The 17,896-nt window shown below is 34.1% G+C and overlaps 1 long non-coding RNA gene across 3 annotated transcripts in view; it reads right to left on the minus strand.

Moving 5' to 3' along the window:
- The window catches only part of LOC127064165 (uncharacterized), a 52,760-nt gene extending 35,701 nt beyond the window's left edge, over positions 1–17,059 (minus strand). Inside the window, exons 1-2 of one of the 3 annotated variants that reach the window (XR_007781605.1) lie at positions 16,434–17,031; positions 15,605–15,970 (exon numbers count right to left, since the gene is read on the minus strand). This is a non-coding gene — a long non-coding RNA (uncharacterized LOC127064165). Of the gene's footprint in view, positions 1–15,604; positions 15,971–16,433 lie in introns of all 3 variants that reach the window. The other 2 variants (XR_007781604.1, XR_007781603.1) reach the window with 2 other exon arrangements.
- Positions 17,060–17,896: the final 837 nt, after the last annotated feature.

The following is a 17,896-nucleotide window of genomic DNA, read 5'->3' on the forward strand; positions in this document are numbered from 1 at the left end:
TTTTGAACAATTCTTTTTTCAACGTTTATAAAATTAAACGTACACTTTCTAACAAAAATAAAGTCTATAATTTATGCACGAACAAAAGTACGAATGTTAATCAATAAGTATTACGTATATTGATTTGCACAAAATTGATTCGACCAGATTAACGCGCTAAATCAATTGTTTAGCCTGATCTCGGGACGTTAATAATTTCTTAAATAATTTCAACCTGACAATGTACGTCTCTTTTCTCATCGAGGATGTCATTCGATCAATTCAATTGATTTACATTCGTGAAAAGGCGAGCAAATTCGCACTCGGAGCTTGCGTGATCCAAGCTACTTTGATAAAGGTTCTTAATATGCTTTCATTGGCATACCAGCTATTGCATATATGCGTGTATCCATGCACATATGTACGTCGGAACACCACTACATAGAAATTACAAAAACGATTGAAGCGTACGCTGACCCTTCTTCCACTACTTCCTTCCTTCGTATACTTTTCGTCGTGTGTCGACCGAACGGCTGACACGATAGCAATGAAAACGAAAAGAACAAAGATTTTCTTCGGATTTCCCCGGAATCTAATTCGTTGTTGAACGTACGCAGTCAACGTGAAACGGCTTTACGTGAAACGTTAGCACAAAGCTATTATTTCTCTCTTAGGTTTTTTTTTTTTATACCTCCAAGCGATCGCTTTGAAGTCACTAGAAAATATATATTGCAACGTAGACAATATATATATATATATATATACACACACACACACATATGTGTATATATATATAACGAATTATACTGTTTTTCGACAAGAAACTCGTATATAAATGATTTTTTTAACATATCTTTAAATCACAATGGTCGATTGCGACGCTGAATTTTTTGATCGCACGAAAATATGAAAAAAAAGAAAAAAAAAACGAAAAAAAAATCAAATAGAAAAAAATGACGCTCCCATGATAACTACATACATTCGTTCTGTTACTATTTGTACTCGACGAAACGAAAAACAGGGGAAGTGAGAGAGAGACAGAGAGAGAGAGAGAGAGAGAGAACGGTATGATACAATCGTTTTCCTATTTAGCACGGAGAAATCAAATCAACGTCGAGCACAGCCGCAATCGTGACAGGACGTGTGTTCGGTTTTTTTTGCATCGCGTGCGAACGGTATACACACATACATATATACATACACCCATACATACATGTATATACATTTACATACTTATATACATGCATATAACATACATACATACATACATACCTATTTCGAGATATAACAAAAATTAGAAGAATAAAAGAGTCAAACAAATGTTCGTTCGCGATTTAACGAGTATTATGGGATAGAACGAGTTAAGAATTTCATAGTGTAAAAGCGGAATAAATCATGACAAAAAAATGTACGTATATATGTATATGTATTTCTTGATCGTTTCAGCTCGTTTATCATCGAAAAGCTTTTGGAATGCGTTTAGATCCTTCAGATGCGTTTCTGCATTTGGCAATGGACGTCGCTTAACACATGTATAATCGCGTGTATACGGAGAAGGATAGGCCTAGATCACAGTAGCAAGCATATTGCTACGGTCTGCTCGATACAAAGCGCATCCAAGCAGCCAACGTTCATGCAGGCTTATCGGCTGGACTATTGCACGCCGTTAGCGATGTTACTGCAACGATTACGGATTATTTGTTGCTGACGGCGAATTAATCGTTGGCCGACACCTATGCCTATATAACCATAGTGTTATCTGCTTTCGAACGTCGCGATAACGTTAACCAATGTATTAAAAAAAAAAAAGAAAGAAAGAAAGAAAGAAAGAAAAAGAAAGGAAGATCACATTAGAAATTAATCTTCGATACCATACCTACAATTATCTAAGTAATTAATTATTATCACAATGATCCCGTCAAGATCCGGATTAATGAGAGATATTCATTATCGAATACCGCGAAGTGGCTTGGGCTATCGTGCTATCTGGACTTGCAAGAAGAGCGTGGCTAATTAATTGCGCGGTTAAACGCTGAAGCAGCGTGAAAACGTTCGGCCGAAGAATGGCGCGTTACAGTGAATTAGACAGACGCAGTCCCACTTGGACAGTCTCATAAATTGCTTCGCGCCCATAAAGGACTAGCTCCTCGTTTATCATGCGCTTTCTTGCCCACCATCTCCGACGGCATCGCTAGAGAAATATTAAGCGAAGTACATCGGTACTCTCTTGGAAAGATATTCAATAAAATGAAATATTCAATTTAGCCAAGTTCGCTTCGTTTTCAATAACATAAAAGTAATCATAGATAATCGTATCGAAAGCGTAAATTGATAAACGACCAAGAAATCGGATGATTACATTTAGATCGAGAAGAATTATAAAGATATAAGTTCTCTTATCATTTCAACAAAACAAACATCGAAGTTATATAGGGAAATAGAAAAAGGAAAACAAAAAAAAAAGAAAACAAAGATTTGCGTGAGGAAGTATCTAACCGACTAATCGGGTAATAGATGAAATTTGGCCAAAAAATAAAATAAAATAAAGAAGAGCGTGCAGAAAAAAATAATAGCGAAAAGAAGGGTAACGTTGTCACGTAACACATTAGTTTCCTCCTCTTGGCAGAGAATGCTTTATGTGTATGTATCTGAAGCTGGGCATCATAAATCGTAAAAACATCCGTAAACGCCGGCCACTTCATTTTTCATCTCCTTTGCCTGTCTCCGGGATGATACAGGAACGAACCTCCTAGCTATGTGAACCGCGAACGTGCTGATCTATTCTGACGGAACTTTCGATTGACGAGGTATATACGACAATGACGACATTTCATCGTACTCCACGTTCCTTTATTTATATAAAATTTTCCAAAAAAAAAAAAAAAAAGAAAGAAAAAAATCTCTCTCTCTCATCGCGAAATTAATAGTCATGAAAATATCTATCATTCGTAGATAAAAGATAAAGCAGAATCCTCTCGTACGAGGAATCCGTCGTCCTTATTCTTATGGAGAAAACATGTTATCCGTGAGTGGACAATCATAAATCGTACGACACATACGTAAACGTCCTGCGTTTTCGTTTTTCATCGTCTCTATTGTCTCCCAAGGGATACGATGATGGACTCGATGTATACACGAACCGACAAGGGCTTTAAAGAATACCACCCTTTTCTACAGAGAGAAAGCTACCTCCTTCATTCTCTCGCGCGTGCGCTCAATACATAAAAATAATGAAAGAAACGCGCGCGTACGTCACCCTCGCTTGGCCCCAAGAGCTTTCTTCGAGATCGATAGCCGTTTCAAAGAGCCGCGAAAAAATCATATAGGAGCCGTCGTTCGCACGCGTGAGATATTATCGCTCAATTACGACGCGATTTTGTGCTCTCTCTCTCTCTCTCTCTCTCTCTCTCTCTCTCTCTCTCTCTCTCTCTCTTTCTCTCTTTCTCTCTCTCTTTTTTCTTTTACTCTCTCCCTTATTCTCTGTAAGTGCTACGAAAGAAGAATGCTGACTACGCGACGAGACGTTCGTGTAGATCGAAATCTAGCTCTTGCACGATTAAATAAAAATACTAAGGGCATTGTTTCTGATAATAATATTAATAATAATAATAATAATGATGATGATAATAATAACAATAATAATGATAATGATAATGATAATGATAATGATAATGATGATAACAACAAAACAATATTAATAATAATAATTTTAATATAACGCATATACTCGCGGTTGTCATCCATTGCCAGTTTATCCTAAAAACCTAAAACTCTGCACTTTTCTTTGTTATTTTTTCCCCTTTTTTCTCTTTCTCCCTACCCTCTCTCTCTCTCTCTCTCTCTCTCTCTCTCTCTTTCTATCTATCTATCTATCTATCTATCTATCTATCTATCTATCTATCTATCTATCTATCTATCTATCTATCTATCTATCTATCTATCTATCTATCTATCTATCTATCTATCTATCTCTCTCTCTTTGTCTGTGAAGCGTAGAGAATTTTCGTGTAATTAAGGCTGCTACAGAGTTATGCAGTGTTCAAGCTAGGGAATGAACGCTCGTGCATATAACCAGGTAGTAGATACGTGTATACGCGAGCGAGTTATGCACCAGGATGACTGATAACAGCGCGCACATTCGAACGCAGTCACGCATGTTTAAACGGTCCAATATCTCGCACATGCCGCATGGTAATTAATGACAGGTGCAGACTTGCATCTAAGAGAAAGAGAGCAAGAGAGATCGATTTGTTTAACGTCTTTCTCCTTTTCCGTCAATTCTCCTCGTTGCGAAGAGTCGAAAGAAAGAGAAAGAGAGAGAGAGAGAGAGAGAGAGAGAGAGAGAGAGAGAACAATGCCTTTCTAAATCATGTTCATGAAATGTAAAAGTCACGTTGAAAGGGAACAAAAAATTCAATAGCATAAAGTAGGAACGTGCACGGACGTACAAGAAACACCATCTGACTTTAGCGAAATTTTGAGCGACGTGCGACACGTAATTTCGAAGACGAGAACACATTTGTAAATGCATGCAACGTGTTTGCTAATCGGACGGAGAATTCGTCATAATCAATGACAATTAACGTATGCGTCATCAAGATAAATGAATGTTGAATCTTATCGAACTCGGTAGAGATATCTCGGACAAGGTAGAAGAATTTATAATATCATTTACATGACAAAATTCGTGATACCCTTAACGTTGTAACTCTTTATATAAATATAAAACAAAAGGACAAAGAGGAAAACTTTGACAAGGAAAAATGTAAAAAAGTTCAAAAGTTATCCATACGAGAAATCCTTCAAAACTATAATACGAAACTCGTTACATAACGAAGCTACATAACGTTATCAAAAACATGACCTAAAAATTATTTCACTTTGCTTTTTCCTATTTCGTCTTAATAATTTTGTTTTCTTTTTGTTGGAGTTATCGTCGTTGAATACCATTCATAAATGTTACTCAACGAAAAACGGTAAAGGTACACAGATGTAATTTAATTAAAGTAATCCGGTACCGATGATGATTCGACCTTTTTTGTTCTTCTTCTTCTTTTTTTTTACATTTTTTTTTTTCACGCAACATCCCAGTACGCTCAAGTTGGAAATAAGCCAGAACGAAAAGGACCGCTGTGGTACCGAGAGTTATTTGAGGTTTGACCGCAAAACCAAACAAATGCTCGAAACGAATCAAGTTGGCAAACGGCAAATGTTTTACCAACCGATCATCCATCGCTAAAAGTTTCACAAACGAATCTACATAGGTAGGAAGGATGAAGGAGCGAGGAAAGTACTTGTTTGTATTTCCTCTTTCGTATTGCGGCCTCTTTTCCCCTCTTTCTCTCTCTCTGTTCCTTTTCCTTTCCCTCTTATCTTCAGTCCTATCAGCCGGCAGAGATTTTCGAGTGTGAAGATGTTTGTTTAGTGGGGCCACGGAAAAGCAGCAACACGGTACCGGGCCAGCTCGCGCTTATGTAATATTCAAAAGTGTAGCTAGTGGTTATCCTAATTAAAATCTCCAGACACTCATCTTCCCGGTTAAATTCTCTCGAGCTTTCCGGCTTTCACGATATTTTCCGTTTAAATTGACGCGACGGAGAAAAAAGATTCACAGTCACGTTTCTTTGTTATGTTTTCCCATTATATCTCGTAATATAGCGCTGTGAGTAATCTTATGTAATATTAACAATACCGGTTCGCGTTACGAATTGTAAACTTTATCCACTGTTCCTATTAACGAATCGGAATCGCAAAATAATGAGTTTTCTTTCGGATAAAATTAATATCCCGTAAGAATTAATTTTTTCTCTAATAATAAAAATCAATTGTTTTTAATAAATGTAAAATAAATGATGGTGGTCAGGAAAATTCCGTTTTCAATCGAACGAAACGATACATTAAACATACGTTTCTAGAAATGTTCGATGTTTGGAAACGCATGGAAATACACAGTGTATCTGCATACATGACTTTTTATTCTAACGAAAAAGCCTTATCTTTTTCCTTTCGATAGTGAAACAGGTGGTAACTGGCCGAATGAAAGCCGTCGAGTGAATAATGAAGAAGGAAAAGGGCTAGAAGAGAGGACGGAAAAAGATCACTCAAGGGTGTATCCATGTATACACGGATGCGCGTGTGTATTAATGAGAAATAGAAAACGACGAAGAAAAAGATAGAGTGAATAGTAGATAGATAGAGAAGAGGAATGTAGAAAAGAGTTAAAGAGAGAGAGAGAGAGAGAGAGAGAGAAAGAGATGAGAGGGAAGAAGAGAGAGAGAGAGAGAAAAGCTCAGTTCCAACGCTATTTGAATGAAAATCGAGCCTTCCAGTGCTACCAACCACTCGAGTTGGCTTCAAGCTTTTCGATGGTTCGATTCGCGTTTTATCCGGAATAGTGCGTTGAAGCAAAAAAAAAAAAAAGAAAAAGAAAGAAAGATAAAGAACAAAAAAGAAAAAACGAAGGAAAAAAAAAGAATAGAACGAAAGAATTATTAGATGTGAACCAAACTCGACAAAATCTCCACACATCGAAATCGTTTTCACGGTTTGTTATATATAACCGAAATCATTATATTTCGATTGTTCGCGAGAAACGAACTGATAGTGATTTATCTAAACTCAGTTTAACTTAGGCACGCGGTACCGTATCGGACGGAAGAAAATAATTAACGAGCGTTCGGACTTTCGATAATGATTAATTGAACGGACGAAATAAATGATCGAAGAAATTACTTTGTAGATAACATGTCGTAGACATTTCAGTAATGCCAATAGTATGAAAACACGTACATATAATACAATGCAAAAAATGTTCTCTCGCAGAGGCCTGATGAAATTTGATTATGCAAACTTCGCATCAAAAGCATTCCTCATTATGTAAGCGAAGCACATGTATTTCACGCGTATATCTAACGTATACTAAAAGCTCGTGTCACATATGTACTCTTTATAAATGAAATTTTTTACGAAAGAACGTGTATTTCGAGATATTAATGGCGCATCATGTTTCCTTATTCTTTACGATCTTTTATTACGCACGTAAATTTTTCTATTCTTCTTTCATAATTCGTAAGAATGTATGAATAAATACTTGATTTACGTTAAAATATTTTTTATTACGATGTATGTGTGCGTGTTTTAAAAATGAAAGGAAAAAAGAGAGAGAGAGAGAGAGAGAAATACTACGACTATTTTATATAAATTAAAATATTTTTAATAAAAAGTATATCTTGAATTTAATGGCTCTTTAAAAAATATACAGGGCTGATAACCAACTGGCATACTAATTGAAGAGGTTAACGCGATTATCTCTTAACCTTCTGCGGTATTTGCAAGCTGAAAGCTAGTTCATTAGTCGCTTTTGAAGAACGCCGATTAAAGTACCGTCGCAGTAGAAATAATACTTTTCTGACACGCGCAAATATAAAACAGAGTGGATTTCGTAAAATAATATGCAATTTCATCGAAATAATTTCAAATAAATTTACTGTGATTATCGAAAATTGATCTTCAAAAGATACGAAAAAAAATTGGGGCAGAGAGAGGGGGGGGGGGGGAATAGAAAAGAACAAAAATATTTATTTCGCATACTAAAATCATACTTTCATCGTACGATATGAAAGATGCGGCATTACTTTTATGTCGAGATATTCTTTATTTGCAGCATCGAAAGTAAATCTCGTATAAAAAAATCGATTCGTTCGCGTTGATACCGAGTTGACATGCATCGACAGATAGATGGATTTATTCTTGTTTGAACTATGGACCTTTAAAATCACAGGTACGTGTACTATAAAAGATCGAAAGGGGGGGGGATGTATATGAAAAAACATTCGGACGACAAACGTTGAATTCGTGAATATCCCTAGCGAATAACTTGACAATCAATTTCAAAAGATTTTTCTTGGAGATAAATAACAAAGGAAATCAAACGATCGAAGAAAATCATGTAAAAAGCTTAGCTGCCGGATGCAACACTTAACAACATAGATAGACGTGATGCGAGACCTACGCGATTCGGTGATACATAATTCAGAAACCACGTTGTTGGCTGTCAACGACATTGACATGCATGTCACGTCATACTGGAATTATACCCCGTTACATTATAATGGTAACGCGGCCAAACTTGAGGTTACAAATCTGAGAGCTACAGGAAATGAAGATGCCAGAACCCATTTCCGCGTAACGACGATGGAATACTTTGAACGCGAGATAAATATGTGTACTTATTTTGCGATCTTTCAAATACGATATACTGGGTGTTCGATTTAACGATCGCTACGATTTTTCAAGCACTTCCGGTAATGTGACCCCTGCCCTCTCAAAAAAAAAAGAATATTTTAAACAAAAAATCAGTGCTCGATCGTCAACAGATTACATAAGTAAAAATTGCAAAAATGATCTATCTATTTTTTCAAACTGCTATGCTGAACACTCGGTATAATATACACGTGTATATGTGTGTGTATATGTATATGTATATATATATATATAAAATTTGTATTCGTATATCGATAACATGGTGTTTTTATTTTCTCACGATCGTATTCTGATTACGATTATAAGATTTTTATTCTCGATTTTGCACTTTTCCTTTCGCTTTTCTTCGATGACGAATACATGTTGTAGAAACGATCGCACAATGCCAGGAAAATCGTGAATTGCGACGACGTTTACATCGAGATCGATCGGCTTTTATTCCTCAACTACTGCACTCGTCGCGTCGGTGGAAACGGTTACTCGATAACAATTGTTTGCACACTTCCATTTACGATCTGAATTTTCCATGCCGCTATTCCATTCGTACGCCAACCATTACCGTTGCCAACATCGTATAATAAATATCATGAACTCAATTTTATGCGCTATCGTTCCTTTGTATCGACGTTATCAAAAAAAGGAAGAATAAATAAATAAATAAATAAAAAAAAATTAAATAAAAAAAAAAATGTCGGTCCATAATACACTTTAATTATTTTGCTCATTGTAATCCGTAAGCGTAAAATTCCTATCTAATCGGAAACTGAATCAAAAATAAAACAATACAATTGGAAATAAATTGTCATTTCTCGTTGAGCGATAGCATTCTCGCAAATAGTTGGACAAGCGAATATCACAGATTTTCATTAGCAAAGGGAGCAATAAACGCAAGCGGAGCTTTTTCAGTATTTTTAATATCACACGATAATAAGGTTACAAAATATCCTTTACTAAACAGAGTTACCACAAGTACCGTCCTATAAAAATATACGTATAAATACAAACTTCCAATAAAAAAATTGAGGAAAAACGAAAAGAAAAAGAATTGAAAGGAAAACTTGACGTCAGCTGGTAACTTTATTGTCTTTGCCTGTAGGTGTGTACGTGTGCGTGTGCGTGTGCGTGTGCGAGCGAGAAAAAGGAGAAAAATGAAATTCGTTCGTTTTATTCGAATGAAAATTTCTTCGGGGAAAGTCTAAGAGAAGAAAAAAAATTTAATGGAAGAACGAGCATGGTGTGGGATCGATATCGAATCGTACGCTCTAACAGTACCCATCGAGATATGTGAAACGTTCAAAAAAATCTTATTGCTTCGATAAAGTTATCCTTACGGGCATCGTGTGTCGAATCACTTTGCCCGAAGCGCATGGTCTAGGTCGAACTGGAAGCCAAGCAGGCCGATTTGACGCTCGATTTCGTTACTCTACAGTCCATACGAGAAGCCTACTCTACAGCAACACGAAACATTCTTGTCCCGTTTAATGCGTTCCACTTCCTCTTTGTTTCGAACGACATAGAAATAAACCTTGAATATATAATAATGATTTCCCTACAACGTGATAGTAAATACGTACGTGTGTAAAGTGTATTAAAATAAAGTCGAATGAAACGGTATTACGATCTTATTCACACCTTACATTGCACGAAACCTTATCTACGAAACAACAAAGACCACTTATCTTTATCAACTCCGTAAATTCAGTATAATTAGACAAAACGTTTGACCAAGGATAACGTTTCACGTTTAACGATAATAATACTTTGTTAATTGAATACTCTTTCCATTTTTTTTTCTTTTCTTTTTCTTTTTTTTTTTTTTTTTTTTTTTTAATCACTTACTGTTCGCCTAAGTACAGTCCTGACAGTCTCGACTTCCTGTCTTGTTGGCCAACGTGCGTAAACGACGCCACTGAGGAGGATAATGAAAACACCGATCCAGATCGTCCACGCAACAGCATTCTTCGTTCTTGCTAATAGCTTCTGTGCAGTCCTCGTAGATATAACCTCTTGCGTTGGTATTTCCAGCTTTTGAGCTTTCCTTAAGATATCTTGCAGCCGACGCTTCGCTTGTTCCACATCAGGTACCCCCATTTCCTTTATTTTATCGCGTCTCAATAACCCTTCGTTCTCCCTATGAAATCTTGATCGCACTCTTGTTTACGAGTGATTATACCTCAATGATAAAAGCGTAAAAAAACTCGTAAGATCATTGCATTTCATACCCCTCTATTCTGGAAAAAAAAAATTAATTTCCTCTTCCATTTTTTGAGCATCCTCTTTTTTCAATATTTTATCGAATTTTCAATTTCGATTCGTCCAAAAGCCTCCTCTCATCTTTATTCCTTTCAAAAATCTCAACGTAACACACAAATAAATATTTTCTTTCGTTCGTTATTGCATATAGAAATAAAAAAAAAGAAAGTAAAAAAGTAGAAAAAAAAGGACGAAGAAGTAGAAAAAGAAGGAAAAGCAAATCAATTTGTCAAACAAAATTTGGATTACACGAACGGTTTGCGACACTACAGCGATCGATCGAAACCTAATCTTAACGTAGGAAGTTCATTTCTCGATCTTCGTTTGTAATCGATTTTGGGATTATATCCAGCGCACTACGGTAATTACCTAACAATTCTGATATCGATCTCTCTACGAGGATAATGCATACGGAAACCCATTCTAATTTCCACCCTTCCAAAGATTCGACCCACTTTACTCGTAACTAGGATTAAAGGTTCGTTCGCGCGATGGACGCGTCGACGAACCGACGCGCTATTGTGCTTAATCATTTTCTAATCCGTTCTCCGTCGTGCTATTATTTCGATTCCTGAAAGTGGAAAATCCGCATCCCGTAATTTTTGTCTTACATTTATGTCATATAGTAAAATTTATATCTAGGTGTCGTATATAATGAAATATATCTCGTGTGGAAATTTTAAGATGGATTTTTTCCCTTCCTTTTTCCTTTCTCTCTCTATCTTTTTCTTTTTTTTATCTTTTTTCTTTCTTTCGGATTTTCGTTAGACGGTGCGAAAAAAAATCTTCATCGAATCTTCGAAAAAAAAGTTTTTCTCCTTTGGAAGTTTGCGAAAGGAAGAAAAAAGAAAAAATAGAAAAAGAAAAGAAAGAAAGAAAGGGGAAAAAAAAGGAAAAAAGAAAGCACGGTTTATACTCTAAAAGAACTTAACTCCTCATGCACGAAGAAAATATATCTTACGACGATCAAAGAGCGAGCTAACTGTGAAAGCGTACCAAAGAAGCTTCACGTTGGATATGTTCGAATATATTTTCCATTAAAGTTTCTTAAACTCAGTGAGTTTTCTTAAAATATAATACATACTAAAGAGCGGATATCGAAACTGTAAAATCTACCGATTCTCATTAATTTGTACGAATCAACACGCGAATAAGTTAGAACTCGTTAATTAAAGTAAATATACGACTGTTACGATATACGAGCCTTGAGAAGAGTTCTACTCTGACGAATCCTCGATCCACTCTAAAGAGATGTTTGCCAATTCATAAGTATTTCCTTTTCCAAAGACTAATTTTAAGAGGGATCCTTTCGTGCAGTCACTGTACAAAAAGTCCAGTAATCCAACATGGAGTATAATGCCCTTCTAACAGATACTGACTGTGAGTTTACTATATTTACACACACATATACATATATGTATATTTCTCTATATATACATACGAACACACATGTTAACTTGTATATGTTACTGTTGGTAAGGATCAAAATTAAATCTTCGATCTAGTACTATTATCTCCATACGTGACATCAAATAATTACTGGTTTAATAAAGTTAATAAATTCGAATGTAACAATCGTTATTGGCAATGACCAGAAACGATGCGATTGGATTTTAAATTGAATTGGACTAGGAAGGTACCAACGATAAACATATATTAATTACACATCATGCCTCATTATCAACAAATATCGATCTAATTAATTAGCAAAGTCCCTTTCACAATATTCACGATAAATTAATTTTCAAATCTGTTATAACAAACGTACGCTAAATTAATCGATCACTTTGAAAAATAAGTCAATGTCATTGTTTTCTCACCGAGAAGAGGCTTTTCGAATATGTTACGAACAAATTGAAATCTTGTCCATTCTCTTACTCGATAAGATTATTCTTCTCACGTGTTTCAGACACTTTTATTCATAGATAAATATCTCTTTTTGCATTTGTAGGAAGAGTTTTTATTTACTTGTTCATTTATTTATTCCTTTTCTTTCTTTTTCTTCTTCAGATTTTTATTTTTTATTTATTTATTTATTTTTTTATTTATTTATTTTTTTATTTATTTATTTTTTATTTTTCTTTTTTTCTCTCTATCCTCTTCTCTCTAGGCTATTCCCGCGTATTTGCCATCACGACAGGTAGTCGTGCCTTTGTGTTATGACGCGTCATTGAAGAAAACGTGAGAGAAGGAAACTATGTGTGCGCAGCCTCTCGATGCAAATCACGAAAGGAACAACTACTTCCCGATCACGAGCCGACCCTGGACGGGCAAGAACTGTCCGACCTCGACGAGGGTAGCTACCCTTATAGATATAAGACAGATAGCTTGCGCATGTGCACTAATATGTTGCGCATGCACGATTCAAACGGGCCGTACCGCATCTTCAACGTTGCAGATCCAAAGCTGCAGTACCGTTAGAGCCACTGCTATGCTTCAAAATGATGTCGCTTTGGTTTCGAATCTATTAGGTCTCTCTATTCAATGAGATTTCAAATCAAAAAATGTATCGATCAACGAAATCTTTCATTTTTTTCTCTTTAAATGAAATTCGATCGAATTGACTCTTAATCTTTAAAACAATGATAATAAAATACGCAAAGGGATTAAAAAACGAGTACTAATTTTTTATCCTTCATTTATCAAAGAAAATTTCTCTCTCTCTCTCTCTCTCTCTTTTTTTGAATGAAACTTCCTTCCGTATTTCTTTTGCTCGCAAAATAAATATTCGAATACTTAGAAATACGAAGCAATTATTCTTCCCCGATCGTGCAATGGACAACAATAAGAGTTATAAATGCGAAAGGCCAAGAAAGCGAAGAAAACGAAGGGACAAAATAAGGAAGGAAGGAAGAAAGGAAGGAACGAAAAATAATGTTTCTCATGCACAGATCGCGTTATATGAAATTGATGCGAAGGATTCCCCGCGTGCTCAATCACTCGCGAAGATAACGAGATCGTTAATTAGCGTACGAGTTACGTTTTCACAAAGGGAGAGGGAGTTTTGAGGGAACAATGCCAGGAAGAGAGGAAAACAAACGTAGAAGAAGAATACTTCTATATTGTGCATGTTTAAAAGGGGAGCGTTGCGTGGAAAATAGAAAAGCATAATATATATATATATATATATAAAACGTAAGAAAACTCGACAAGAGAAAATAAGAAAAAAAAGGAAACGAGAAAAATAGAATGAAAACAACTTGAATTCGCGAAAAGGAATGCAAAGCTGGTCTACGTAAATACCTAACGTTCGTCGTAAATGTAAAGGAGAAATAAGATAACAGGATCTTTTAATTAGCGCGTGAAATATGACGGAAGTAAAGAAATCTGCGAACAAAAGTAAAGAGAAAAAAATATCGAAAGCTTTAGACTTCGATACGGACTTTGCCGTTCCTTTTTTTTCTATATACTTTTACTGGCAACTACCATGAAAGCTCATTTAAAAATGATTACTCAATTACGATATCTTCATACAAGATGAGGATAAAGAAAAAAGCTGTGATATATTCTATTCTAGATTTATCAACTCTGATATCTAATTATGACATTTTTAAGGGCAACCGAAGAGAATGGAAAGATCACGCGAAAGATGGAAGAGAGTAATAATGGCCATAAAAAGGCCATAAATTAATGAGAAAAAAGCGATGCAGAATGGGAGGAAGGAAATAAAAAAAAAAGAAAGAGAGAGAGAGAGAGAAAAGAAAAGAAAAAAAAAAGATGTGACAAAGGAATGTTCTCAAAGATAAAAAGAGAAGATAAGTAAAAAGAGTCGATTAGTATGCTAAATTCTAATCAAACGACAGTGCAATCTACTGTGAAATCACAAGCAGACAATGAGACCACTTGCAATCACAGATTTTGAAAAAGAGACGCGTAATCGACGATTTAAAAAAAAAGATTAACAAAAACAAAAAAAAACAGAAAGAAAAAAGAAAAATAAAACGAAGTAGATTGTATAAACGCGTAATACGAAGGAAAAAAGTCTGTGTGGAATAAGTGGCGGAAAGTGCGCGAAAAAGTGGCATACTGGAGTTACCTTGAATGTAAACGAGCTTCATCGAGTTTAACGTTTCAGAAAAAAGGAGATACATAAAGAAGAGTAACGTAAAGTAGAAAACGATGCTGGTGAAAAATCGGGGCAGAGAAAAAAAAATAAATAGGGTGAAAGAATTGCCGTCTTATAGAATAAATGCAATCTTATAGAATAAATGTTTTACGGAAGATTTATCTATTTATATGCAACGAAAGATTTGTAAAATATCTAATTGCGCTACGCGAAAATAATAAAAACATAGTAATGGAAATGATACGAATTTTAAGACAAACATGATCTTGTTTCAACCTTGATCAATATCAGGTACTCGAACGTTTGTCAATAAAGCGCCAAAAAAAATCTACGACCAGTTGAAACAAGTCTTTATGCGTTCTAGACGTTCGTTTATTATCTAGAAAAGTCGCTCGATGGATTGAACGAAATTACGATAATTCATTGCACAGTTTAAAGATGCCTATCTTCTTAAAATGCAGTATCGCACGTACTCTCTTCTCTTCCTCCTTTCTCTTATTCCTTCTTTGTGATCTTCTACCTTCTTTGTTAAAAGATAAAGATCTTAACGCTTTATATAAATTTTGAAAAGAAAGATAAACGGCAAAGGAGTAAAAACATTAATGATTTATCAAAAACGTCGTGATATATATAACTAGTAACATTTAGTAAAATTTATAAATTAAACGCATTAATGAATAAATTATTATCTTCCTATAAGTAATTAGTAATTGCAAAAAAATATTCACGTATACTTAATAATGTTATAAACACACTTAGATTTTAATAAATATATTTCTCGTGAATTATCTTGTCTGTGATTAAACGTCTCAGCAGATATTTATTCTAAATTGATAAACGTATTATGTACTGAAACTAAACTCGAAAAAATGAAAAGTTTTAAATATTGATGTTAAAGTTAAATCTAAAATACAATGCACTGAATTGTGAAGTGCTTATTCCAAATTATCATTATCATGAAGAAACAAAGATAAAGAAAGATATACAAAAATTATAAAGAGAAAAATAATAAATAGCTATAATGGTTATGATTTTTTGACTTACTACTTATGAAGTTCTGCGATGGCTCCAATATATCCCCACTTGAAGTAGAAAGGTAGATTGCAATTGTATTATGTTGACATCAAGATATGTTGAAATGCCAGACTTTACTTCGTTGATTAACACTTATATACACTGAATCTAGTAACTCGTAAATATACATATAATTCTATATCAAAGAATCTTGACTGCACTAAATCACCGAACACTCACTTTACATCACTGATTTTAATAACTTACGTATTTAATTAATTACTCACTACCTTGCTCGTAGTCACTAATAATTCAATAAAAAGGTAATGCTAAATATAGAAATAAACGATATAATAGTACACGTTTCTTGTAGATAACCTTCGTAAATAACTTCAACTACACCCCAAAAAAAGTGTTATAATATTTTTAATTTAAATTATTAAATTTATATTTTACATATATATATATATATATATATATATATATATATATATATATATATACACATACATATATATATCGAATATATATTGAATGTGTATAGAATCTATTTGCTTAACATATTAACAGTAATACTTGCACTGATTATTATAATGCAAATACACGATATTATGTAAAAACGAATTTTATAATACTGAATCACGAAGGAGATTTTAGTAGCGGGATGATAAGAACCAATCAGGGCCGAAGAAAATTTCAAATGTTTTCTCGAATTTTTGTTACACCAAGATTATATATCTTTTGTTTTTTAGAATGGAATATTATAACAATAACACATATATTTTTAATGTAAAAATATCATAACATTTTGCAAAGCACGATTATTAAACTTGAAAGTTGAAAAAAATATATTACGCACCAAGTTACCGGCTGCATATTCAGGACACACTTTTACACAATTTATTCGTATATACGTAATAATCACAATTACACAAACGATTAACTCTTATTTAATTAGGATAACAGAACATTAAAATACTTATATTAATCGCGATAGAATTTATTAACATAAGATAATTAATTATTAATTCTTATCAACGCTCGCGAAAGACTAATCGTAACGAAGGAAGAAACGATACTGCGCAGTCATCTATATGATTGGCATAGAAAATGATTCGTATAGGCGCGAATTTAAGAACCAATCAGAATACAGGAAAAAGTTAAACTTTTCAAAGTAACCTCTCTCATAAGCTCATTACTTTTTGTTCGTAACGTATGCGACCTCAACGACAGATATGGACGAAACGTGAACTACAAGCAAAATAGGGAATTACTATCCCCACTATACGTCTATTTATTGATATAAGTTGTGTAGGTTATGAATACTTACGCATAACCTACCAACCGGTTTAGTTGGCAAAATCAAACTATCTAAATCGAGCTCAATTCTTCTCTACTGAAGGAAAAATCTGAATTCTATAAATAAAAGTAAATAAGAACTAATAATAATTAATAAAAGAAATTAAAATAAATAAGAAATTTATGGATATAATGGCGAGCATAAGTACAATAGAAAATGTGATATTTATATAGAAAATCGATAAGAATTAATAACAAGGTATATAAATAAATAAAAATAATACAGAAATTACAATTTTTGGATACGTTTCTTTGAGTTAAATTATGATTATTTTATATTTAACGTATGTTACGGATTATGTAATGTTTAAGCGAATATACTATTGTTTAAATATTAGTTTCTTGTATTTCGTATACATTATAGATAGTTTAAATAATTACAAAATTATCGAAATTATTATTTATCTCGTGTATTTCGAAGGAAACAGTTCCGATGTCTACTCGTCGGAATGCGAAAGAAGACTGGATCGATAAATATCAAAGTCGGTCGAACGTTTGTTTTTGTTGATATTAAATATAGTCTACGACCTTATACGAGGGTGAAAAATATTAAATATCATAAGAAACTTACGCCGTTATGCTTTCCTTGTGAGAATAGATCGTTGTCGTTTGTATGTCACGTATAACTCGTGTATTATTGTTGTACTTATATATATATATATATATATAACACGTGACGCACACTGAATCGAGAAGACTTGGCGAGCACGATAAGAACTTTCACAAAGTTCTAAAAGAGAAAGACGGAAAAGTGAGAAGAGAACACATAAATTTTTTATTATGGAACTATACTTCGGTAGATATGATTTATATGTATGCAATATGCTATCGCATGTAAATATATGCGTGCGTATAAGTTTTAAAGTGATCTAATAATAAGAAAATGTATCGTATGGAAATAACAGAAATGGATGTACAGAACGATACACGAAGAAATTTGTTAAATGTAATTCATATCTTATG

This window comes from Vespula vulgaris, chromosome 5 (assembly GCF_905475345.1).
Source record: "Vespula vulgaris chromosome 5, iyVesVulg1.1, whole genome shotgun sequence".
Classification (NCBI taxonomy): Eukaryota; Metazoa; Arthropoda; class Insecta; order Hymenoptera; family Vespidae; genus Vespula; species Vespula vulgaris.